This window comes from Anser cygnoides, chromosome 11 (assembly GCF_040182565.1).
Source record: "Anser cygnoides isolate HZ-2024a breed goose chromosome 11, Taihu_goose_T2T_genome, whole genome shotgun sequence".
Classification (NCBI taxonomy): Eukaryota; Metazoa; Chordata; class Aves; order Anseriformes; family Anatidae; genus Anser; species Anser cygnoides.
Window position 1 is genome coordinate 6,492,409 of NC_089883.1, and position 10,597 is coordinate 6,503,005.

Sequence of the window (10,597 nt, forward strand, 5' to 3'; positions counted from 1 at the left end):
AATCAGAGAGAAAGTTTGACAGTCCCAGAAATTCTCAGATAAAGAAATAAGCAGAAGAAAAACAATGGAAATTCCCTCAACCTAAACAGTCTTTAACTATTTCAATGAAATTAAATACATAAATAAAATAAAGATGGATTAAACAACAAATTCCATTACAGGCTGTTTTCAAGACACTGTCCTTCCATTAAAGGAAAGCTATAGTCTGGGGAGGAAGAGAAATATTTCCTAATGCCTTTTGAAGTCTGACTTTCTTCCAGCAATTTATACACTGCTTGTCAGGATGATTCCACCAGGAAAAAAAAAAATACTCCTATTCTTCATTTCTTAGCAGCATCCCTGGAATGAGGCTTCTTTTCCTGATGCAATAAAGATAGCTTTGACCAGTCCAGCCATCCCTGCTAGTCATTAAACTCTGGTATCTTTGAACACGGTGTGAATTATTGTTATTTCTGTATCTGTGATGCAATAGCAGCTTTCTACCCATCTCGAGTTGTGCCTGAGCTCGAGGGAAAGGGGCTCATTCAATCCCATCTATGCTGTACAGCTGCTTTAGGAAAGAAGCCAGTTAATGTTCATTTCCAGGCCAAGAAAAATAATTTTTAGGGATGAGATAAGACAGAATCTGATCCTGTGTTTACAGCTCCCATCGCAACCGAGGCCAAGCTCACAGACCTGTGGGAAAGCCTCGCTGTCTCCCAGAGCATAGGTGTCACCATGAAGACAGCTTGCCCCAAAGGGCTAATGCTGCTCCCCTCCGACCACCTTCCCTGGGGCAACGCAGGGGATTAGCTGGTCTCATTATTCAATAGCTCAGAGCTCCCCATGGATTCCCCCATACTGCTGACACTCAAAAATTACAATTAGTTGCAACCCGTGTTCACAGTGGGATGAGACCCCTGGCAGCATCCTTAGCAGGCAGAGGGGCAGCCTGGGGACCCATTACCTGCTCAGGAGCACCGATGGAGAAACCACAGATGCAAAATCAAAGACCACCTTCACTGAGATGCAAGGTCACCTCCTCTCACAAGAGCCCCAGCCTCTACCAGCTCCTCCAGCCGAATAAATAAGCTCTGCTCCCTTCGCTAACAATTCGGCAGGCTGATGCTCATCAGCCTCGTCAGCATCCACCTCCAGCTGCAAGCAGATCACCCAGCAGAGGAGGTTAAGTGTCACTGGAGCTCGGCAGCAAGATTGGACCTGCCCTTCTCCAGCTGCATCCGTTGTGCTCTTGGGGCCGGGCCAGGCTCAAGACAGAGGATCTGATGGGGTGGAAAAGGAAATTCTGTGCATTCCTCGTCCATAGCCTACATGCCAAGTGAAATGCAGCGATGAGCAGCCAGACCAGAGTGCTTGTCTGAGCCTTCGTTCAAGCTGTATGAATTGCAACGGGTGTGAAGCAAAGCTGCCAAGCTGGGTCCAGAGAAGCCAGGCCGCCCAGGGCTGTGAAATCCTTGCCCTCCAGTGCTAGTGTAACAGGTGAAACGTTAGGGAGATTGTAAATCCTGGGGTACGCCCTCCCAGGACTGAGTTCTGGCTTAGGAAAAGCACCTGCCCTGAAATGTTCTGAACATGTGAATTTAATTTTCTTTGACCTTTTCATCTCTCCTTAGCCAGGCACAAAAATATCCTCCTCAGAGAAAAATTCCTGCCTGGAAATGATGGCCCTTTTTTTCCCAAGGCCTTTAAAAAAAAAAAAAAAAAGTTGCTTGTCTTCCAGAAGTCTGCTGCAAGCAAGCAATGCACCAGCTGCCTATTCAAAAAAGAACAAGTTCTTTTTTTTCTATCAGTGCTCCTCCATGCTCATACTAGCTATATGTCTAAAAACATGAGTGTAATGAAATTTAAACACAAGAAAATCCAATATGATTTGATGATCAACACTGGAAAAAAATCAGCTTTATGTCCCCTGCTCCCTCCTGGTGGTGCATTATTAACTGTGCGAATAGCGGTGTCCCACAAGCAGAGATGAGGCTGCAAATCACCGTGTCCTAACAAATACTGGTGTGCATGGCTTCCCTGCATAGACGCATCTACTTCCAGGGTTTTGGTTTGGTCTTTATTTTTATTTTGTGAGGGACGGGGATGCTCATCCCTCACAAAACGTTACCTGTGCCTTCCCGCCCGAACCCAGCAGTTGAGGCACCGAGGCCCTGGGGCACCACATCCATCGTCACCCTCCTTCCACCCAGGGTCGGTGACTTGCACAGGGCATCAGCTCTGCTCCAGGACAGGCTGGAAAGAGCTCACAGTCAGGGCTGTGCTCAGAGGCTTCTGGCACTTTCACCTCTGATTCCGCGACAGCACTGGGATCGGAGGCCTGGCGTTTGAAAACTTCCCAGCTGAGCTAAAATCCCTCGGGAACATAATATGGCTGGGAGATGGTGCCAGCAGCGAATGTGAAACGAGCTGCTCAGAGGAGTCTTTCAGGAATTTGGTTGAGTTTTATTGGCATCACCCACACCGTGTTTTCTTCACCACAAAAACAATGTTTCTGCCACCGCTACCACTAATTTCACTCCACGGCTTGTAAGACAGCTCCTGTCTTTGGAAATCTGTTTCCTGAAAGGGTTCAAAACCCTCCTGTTTGCACCCTTCAATGCGGGACCGGCCTCAAGCCACGGGGCAGGTGAGGGACCCAGGTGACTTTGTGGTCACCTCTGGGTGATGCTGAAGTGTCCCATCCGTGCAGAGGAAGGGGCGACCCTACTAGCCCTGCTGCAAGCCAGGAGGGGAGGAGGATGAATTTGAGGGTGGAAAACGCAAAGTCAGCAATATGTGAGGCACCATTACTGGACTTCTTCAGAGGTCGGTGAACTCTAAGTACCAAAACACCAGAGCATAAATTATCCCCGAGCAGCGGACCTAAGAACACTTCTGTGCCCTCAAGAGGAACAGTTTCAGGCCGAGATGTCTCTGAGCTCCAGCCAGTCGGGCTGGGGGCACCATTCCTCTTAGAGAAATGGGTCACAGGGTGCTGATAAATCCCAAGGAGCAGGAGATAGTTGGTAGAGACGTCATACAGGGACATTTGTCTACTGAAGGGCTTAGTTAACAACTGCATCTGGTGACAGTGACCATGTGCTTCATGTATTTGTGCAGCATAAATGGCTTTTGGTGTTTAAACTCGCCTGCCCCAACACTTTTTTTCAGCTGGATACGACTCTCTCAGCATCCTTCCCAAACCATCCCTCAGTTCAGCCTGCTACACACTGAAGTTGGCGTCCATTAGTGCTGTTTTCTGCTGAAACTCAAGGTCACATTCTCCGGGCCTAAACAGACAATGTAATACCCCGCGATAAACATCACCAACAATTTTTGTTTCTTGGGTAGAGCGGAAAATTCCCCGGAGAAGTTTCCAGCCCACGGGAACAGGAGGCACTGTTCTCGCCGGGTTGGTGCAGGGGCTGGTCTTCTGTTAGGGGACAAGCGGCCCCCAGACCCACAGCTTCTCTTCCACATTTCTTCCCAGAAAACATCTGTGGTCAGGAAGAGACTTGCAGCACATGTGCTGAGGGTAAACAACCGCACTTCTTTTAAAGCAGTTTGCAAATGGGACTACAATAGCATGGACTGAACTCAATGTCCTAAAGGAGTTATTCCAGCCCCGTGTCCCCTGCTCCTGTTCCTTTGACCTTGCCTTTCTAACGTTAACACATACCACGCATTTTTCAAAAAGCAACCAGCAGAATGGGACGTTTCGCCGCATTTGATCCTCCCTGGGAGAGAGGAGAACAGAAACTCCTAATGCACGCTAATCCCATCACCAGAGCGCTGCTGAAAGATGGTTGATATTTGGGATCAGAGCACCTGCAAGGGGAAGGGAAACCTATGGACCCGTCCAGGCTCCCACATCCCACCCCAGCAGTGGCTGCCTGTCAGCAGGTAGTGAAGACACTCTGGAATATAATTTGTCCACCATAAATAAGCCCATAGCAAGGCTTATTCGTGGCCACAAAGGAAGCAGCATCCAAGGGAACTTCATTAGCCTCTTGTTAAGGGAGAAGAAACCCTCTAAAAAAGGAACGGATCATTTCTTTAGCCCAAATAGGTGATGTCTAGATGTGGGGTGACACCTTTAATGGGAGGAAGAGAGAGTCAGGCAGCAATTTCCATCCTGGGGCTGGGGCAGGTGGCAGCAGCCGCCGCGGGGCTGTGTGCAGACTTGTCCTCATTTTTGTCCTTTGACCCGCTCCCCGCAGCTGCCCGGCCTCATTTACCGGCATTTGTCAGCCCATCTCCTGTTTCCATTAACCCTCGGAGGAGGCGAGGGGGAGATCAGGGTGGGTTTGTTGCGTGGGGCAGTGAGGTCCTCTGCCAGGACGTATTGGTGGGGGCAGCACGATGAAAGCTTCCTGGCATGGCCTTGATGCTCTGCCTGCTGCTTAGTCTCTGTAGCTCTTACTAGCCGGGGTGGCACTGAAAAATAAATGCCCTGGAGCTCTGCAGAGGACCCAAAGCAAAGCAAAACGGAGGGAGAAGTGTTTGTCTGGGTGCAGAGATGACAGCCCCGGGGCTGCATTGCTGAGCAAAGCCCCTCGGCATGGGAAGCGAGGTCAATACGAGATCAGGGTAGCTCCCTGCAGGTGGGGGCAAGCAGCCACGGTGCCCATAGGGTGCTCCCCAAAACCCTTTATCCCCCCCTTCCCTCTCCAGCCGCTGTCCCTGGGCACTAGCCCCGCTCTGCCCCCGGGCCGTGTTTGTTCGGCGCAGACAGACATTTTCAGAATTCCTCCAACCAAGTCGAACTTTCAGAAAAAAAAATAAAACAAAACCCAAGGGAGCTGCCCCCGCTGGAGACCTCGCTGCCCATGGACAACCACACCCCAGAGCTTAAATCCAAGAGTTCAGCACGAAACCAGAGGGAAAACGTCCTCCTGCTGTCAGTCACTCCAACTAATCTGTGCCACTGCTGGCCAAAGAGGGCAGATAAATGATACCTGCTGCAGGCAGGGGCACTTGCACTCTGCCCCTTCTGGCTCCCCCTGACAACCCTACAGTCACTGCAGCCGTGGCTGGGACCTGGGCTGTAGCATGGGGTTGTCTGTGCTGGGACAGTCCCAAAGAAGCCCAGCTAGGTGCAGGCCAGTAAAGCATCGTGAATGTCCAAATAAATCCTGCTCTGGGGAGCAGAAGTCTAAGGAAAGCCCCCCCAAGTCTTCTTGTTTTCAGTCCCTAATGGGAAATGATCTCTATTTACCTGCGAGATAATCAGGTTTTAGATACGGGGCGTATATATTATTGAGCTTGAGTTTTATCTTCTTTTCTCGTTTCTCCTTATGGAATTTACCACTGGCAACAAAGCAGAAACTTCCTCTTTGCAATACAGCTAGCTGCTAGGCATCAGCCCCTGGCTTGGAGAAATCCCTTATTTATAAGATAAATGCTGACATTGAACCTATTGTCAGGTTGCTGCACGGCTGTTCAGGATGGATAGATGGACAGACCGTACCTCCCTGCACGTTTCAGTGCAGCTGCAGTCAGCCAGCCAGGTGTATTTGTCATTAAAGGCACCTGAATGATAGCGAAGGGCACAGATTTATCATTATTCCTGCAAGCACGGGTTCATTCCCCACCCTGCGCCTGGGAATTACTGAATGCCGCAAAGGACAAATTGAGGATTAAAATCGGCCCTGCTTTGCTGCTAGCCCTGGGGACAGAGCTGTCCCCTTCTTTTTGTCTCTGATCTGGACTTGGGCAGGTGGCAAGCCCCTTGCTGGACCGGCGCACAGCCTCCCCTGCCTCCCCGCCAGCATCGAGCTGCTGATGAATATCCATCTAATTAGAACCACGGCTTCTCCAGGTCAGCCCTCCAACTGGAGAAATTAGCTGATTTATTCCAATAAAGATGCTAATACGGGAGGCTTTGTGAAGGGCGAGAAACTCCCATTGTCATTCAGAAGCAATTTGTAGCGGATTTGAAGCCTTTGAAAAGGTGACGTGCCGGTGGCTGGGTTTGTATAATTCCCATCCCGAAACTCACAGCTGAGCGTTCTCCCCCCTCCATCTGGCTCAGTGCTGCCCCGTCTGTATTCCCCCAGCGAGGAGGTGCCAATTTGCTGGAGCTCCTCCGTGCGCCTCCTTTGGTTTTGGGAGCTCCCATCTCTCTTTGGTCGGTCTTCTGAACCAAAGGCTCCGCGTGCTGATGTCGCGCACGACGCACGCAGTGGGGCTGAGTTACTCGGAGAGGGTTCGGTTCTCCAAACCCGCCTGGCAGCTGATGCTTTTTGGACCTTTTGGCCAGGCTTGCCTCTAATGCACCAGCCTCTGCAGGAAACCTAATCAACGTGACTGCAACGAAACCCTTCTGCGAACCGCAGCCTAAATTCACATAAAACCCAAATGCCTCCCCAGGCTGCTCTTTGCAGATTGCTGGAGGAAACACAACGCTATCACAAAGTTTCTCTAATCTAGCAGCTGCTTGGAGACGGAGGCAGAGCTCCGCACCACGCTGGGGGACCACTTTTCTGAAGGGGGCATCCCCTGGCCCCCGACCTTGTGCCTTCTGCTCTTCCATCGTGAGATGTGACGTCGAGGAATGACAGCAGAAGGAACGACAGCCCGGGCTGCTCCCCAGAAGCCCAGAAGCACTCAACTCCCGTCCTGTCTCCATGCATCTACAGCTTTATGCACAGCCTGGCACTGAATTTAACAGATCCTGCAGATCACATCGTGGCTCAACCGTAAACGCTGCTCTGAGGCCCCCACTCAGCCAGATACTTCTACACATCCCTAAATCTGAACACAGGTTGAACCCGAGGAACAACGCCCCTGCCTGCTGCAAATACCCGGAGGCCAGATGGCAAAGATGGCCCTCGTAAGAGCTTGTGGAGGACGATTCCTTGTTGCGGATGTAGCTGGGCTCGTTCCTATCGATGCGAAGACCACCAGCCCCTTGCACAGCACCACCTCCAGCAGCAGGCAGTCCCTGTGTGATGGCCGGACCCTCGCCTCCCGTTGGCACCGGCGCTTTCCTCGCCAGGGATGCTGGCGGAGGAGCCTCGTGCCCACGGCAGTGAGCTCCTGGCGTGGCAAATTATAAATTCGGCGTTGGACCACGGCCTAAATATTTTCTCTGGGAACACCTGGCAACAGAAATGACTTCTGGCGTTTCTCAGTTGCCGTGCTGTGCATTTACTGCTGGGGCTGCAGTTGCACCGCTATCGTTTCCTTCACGCTTAAAGCAAACATCAGATTAAAATAAGAGAGGAGTCTTAATAAACGGCTTCATAGAAAAAAAAAAAAAAAAAAAAAGGAGTTTTGGTCCCCAGCCAGGGCAGCTGATGCATCTGTGAGGTTTTGCTTGGCCGTGCAGCCTGTCCTGCCGCGGGTCTCCCATGTGAGTGGCGCAGACGAGCGGCGTCCGGAGAGGGAGCGCGGCGCTGAAATGAGCCCGGCTGAACCCTAAGCCCCCGAGCAGGGATTACAGAACCTGTGAGTGGTCGCGGAGCGCTGCAGAACTGTAACTGTACGCTTCCTCTCTTATCTCACTTGTAATGTTGATCTGAATTTTAATGAAAATGGGGGGGGGGGGGATGTTCCTCAGACATTTTGGCCAGCTCCAAAGCAATGCTTTGCATTATCTACCCAGAAAGAATAGCTCTGTTAGCACAATAGCTTTTTTTTTTTTTTTTTTTTTTTAACCTCTTGAAAAACCAGAGTGAAGATGCTGTTGTATTTTCTCATTTGCAGTTGGCTTCGTTTCTTTCTTGGGGCTCAGAACTGGGGAGTTTTCCCTTTTCCCTGGCCCTTGGCTGGGACGGGGCCATGGTGCCTTCCTCCCACGTGCAGCAGGTGAAGGAGCTGGGAGAAACCAACATCACCACAACGTGACCACCAAACCTGCACCGCTTCGCTGCTGGGCTCCAGCCTGGACATGTCCGTGGCCTCCCTGCAGTGAAGAAACCCCGCAGAGAGCTCGAAGCACCCCACAAAACGCAGGCTCCACCGCCTGCCCGGCGTCAGGTCTCACCTCCTTGCGTGGGGAATACAGCGTAGATGCTGGCAGCTTCGTGGCGCTTGGGGAATGAAAGCATTTCGTTGTTCCCCAGCCCTTTCTCTCCTTGGTGGTGAGACCCTCTCCTCCATGCTCTTGGGGACCCCATTTTGGTGTCCACGATGCACCAAAGGGGCTGGAAGGAAGGATGTCCTCCCCCCGACAGACAGACGGTCCCCACGGAGAGGTTCTCGGTGCCACCATCAGCCCTACAGCACCACTCGGTCACCTTCTTCCTGGCCTTTGTCCCAAATGGTGCCATTGTTCCAAAACAAAACGGGCACGGGGATGTTTCCACCCCAAGGAAACCCATCAGCACCGGTCACTTCTCTCCCCTTCCCCTCCCTCCCTTCCAGGGCCCCCGAAGCTTTCCTCTGTGCCTCTTCTAGGATGCAAAGAGGCGGCCATTGATTGTATCAATAATTCAGAGCCCCATCTTGCGGACGGGCATTCACGGCCCGTGAGGTGGCAACCTTTCACCTCCAGACTGGGATCAGCCAGGTCCTGCTAAGGTCGGGGAAGAGAGCTGCAGCACGGAAAACGCCTTCAAAATAACAGCTTGAGGTGGCTCCTGCAGAAATGGGGAAGAAAAGGAGCAATCTGTGTGTCCCACAGTCTCCAGCGTCCCTGCAGCTCACATCCCGTGATGCCCACGAACCCTTGAAGATGACTCCTGTTGGTGTCACTGAGCTGTGAGCTGTCACACGCCCCAACCCACCAATGTTCCCCAGGTGGCCTGCGCCCTCCTGCTCCTGGGGCCAGCCACCTGCCTGCTGACAGCGGCTCTTGCCCCAGCATCCTGCTTCTCCCCCGGCCAAGCTCCTCCTTTAACGGCTGCCCCGGTCGTGCCGGTGCAATTGGCTCTGGAAGGACAAAGTTTACTGGCGCTGCTCGTTTGGTTTGGTTCCTGGCCAAGCAGGTCCTCGCGCAGGGAGAAGGGCAAACTCGCGTTCGGTACGTCTGTGTGAAACTGGCCACCGGCACTAAATCGGGGACAAGCAAAGAAAAAGGAGGCCCGAATATCCCGGCTTTAATTTCCACCTGGCTTTTTTCTTCACTCGCCAGGAGCAAATTTACACCAGCGCTGTCGCAGCCTATCAATACCGACAGTCCCTTCCCACCGAGTCCTTCTCTTCTCCTACGATGCGCAGCCCCTGGGGTCCCACGGTCCTGTGACCTGCCCGGGGCGAAGCTCTCCCGGCCGGAGCCTTTCCCCCTGCACCTCGCTCAGCACCGCGCCGGCCGCTCGTGGCGCAGAAGGCAAGGTCGAAGGCACGCACCTTGCACTTGGAACTGAAGGTGCCAGCTCCTGCTGCGATGCCAGAGATTAACGGCACGCTGATAAGGGCTGGGGGAAGTGCCCGGCGGGGACTTCTGAGAGCCCTCACGAGCGAGGCTGTGCTTGGCTGGGAGCCTCTCGCGGTTCCCAGCCCGAACCCAGCTCAGCACCAGTTCCCTGCTGCTGGGATGCTCTGCCCCTGTCACCAAGGCTCTTCTAACGCCCTGGGCATTTGCATTTCTTGGTCTTGGGCTTTGTCTTCTCAGCAAAGCACTGCTGCAGGACAGCCAAGACACGGATGCGTGGCAGCAAACCCTGCGCCGTGGTAGTACCGTGCCCGGGGACTGCACCAGCAGCATTTCGTGGTGCGGGGCTCCAGCCCGACCCGCTGCGTGCACCCACAGGAGGGCACAGGCTCACCGTCACTTGTCCCCCATCGTCTTGGTGGCCACGCTCACTTGGGGTCCCCTGAAGAAGCTGTTTGCCTTCCCCGAGGCGGGGTCTGTGCCTGATTCCCCTCCTGTGCCATGCCCCAGGCCTGGCAGGAGCAGCTCTGCTGTGCTGCAGCACCCACACGCCACGGGATCCGGCTCCGCACATCAGTGTTGTGGAAGGAAACAGCTCTTTCTGTGGCTGGTAACTCAGGTGCCATGCATCGGACTTCCCCCCAGCCTTTTCTCTGTTCTCGCTTTAACCATTCATCCTCGCAGGCGCTGCTCCTTTGTCAGGACTATGCACCCATCGTACCCACATGGAGGAAAAAGACCTCTTGGACGGCGGGGTTACCACGGCACGGCTGGTTAGGTTCGTTGTGATTAAATCCCATCCATTTTCTAATTTGCACCTAATACACACCCAGCTCCCTCCTCAAGCCTGAGCTGTACGGGCACATTTTGCCTTCGCTGCTGACTTAATCAAGCAGCGGAGAGCTGCTGTGTGCTCTGCAATTGTTGTCTCTTGCGCTGGGGAAAAAAAAAAAATAGAGAAAAGGGAGAAAGAAACACTTTGCAAAGGGCTGCTATTATCCACGCACGACGGCGACAGCATATTTAGCACGTTTGTGGCTCTGGGGCTGCAGTAATTAATTGCACGTCTGACACTCCGGCTGGCACAGCCTTGCACCCGGAGCTTTCCCAGAAATGAAGGCACCCTGGCACCCGTGCGGGCCAAACCCAGCCCCCCCCAGACCTCTGTCTGAGCAGGGTGCCCCCCCCCAGGCTCACCCCGATGGGTTGTGGGGGGCTGCAGGGGCTGGCTGGGTGCTGGGGCTGGCTGCGATGGGGGCTACATGGGGGGGCTGTCAGGGCAGCGCGGGGGTCTCC

At 53.3% G+C, this 10,597-nt stretch overlaps 1 long non-coding RNA gene across 1 annotated transcript in view; it reads right to left on the reverse strand.

Annotated features, from left to right (window-relative positions):
- LOC136791685 (uncharacterized) overlaps nt 1–10,597 on the reverse strand; it is a 73,741-nt gene that overhangs the window by 56,542 nt on the left and 6,602 nt on the right. Inside the window, exon 3 of the long non-coding RNA XR_010834183.1 lies at nt 947–10,237. This is a non-coding gene — a long non-coding RNA (uncharacterized lncRNA). The remainder of the gene's footprint in view (nt 1–946; nt 10,238–10,597) is intronic.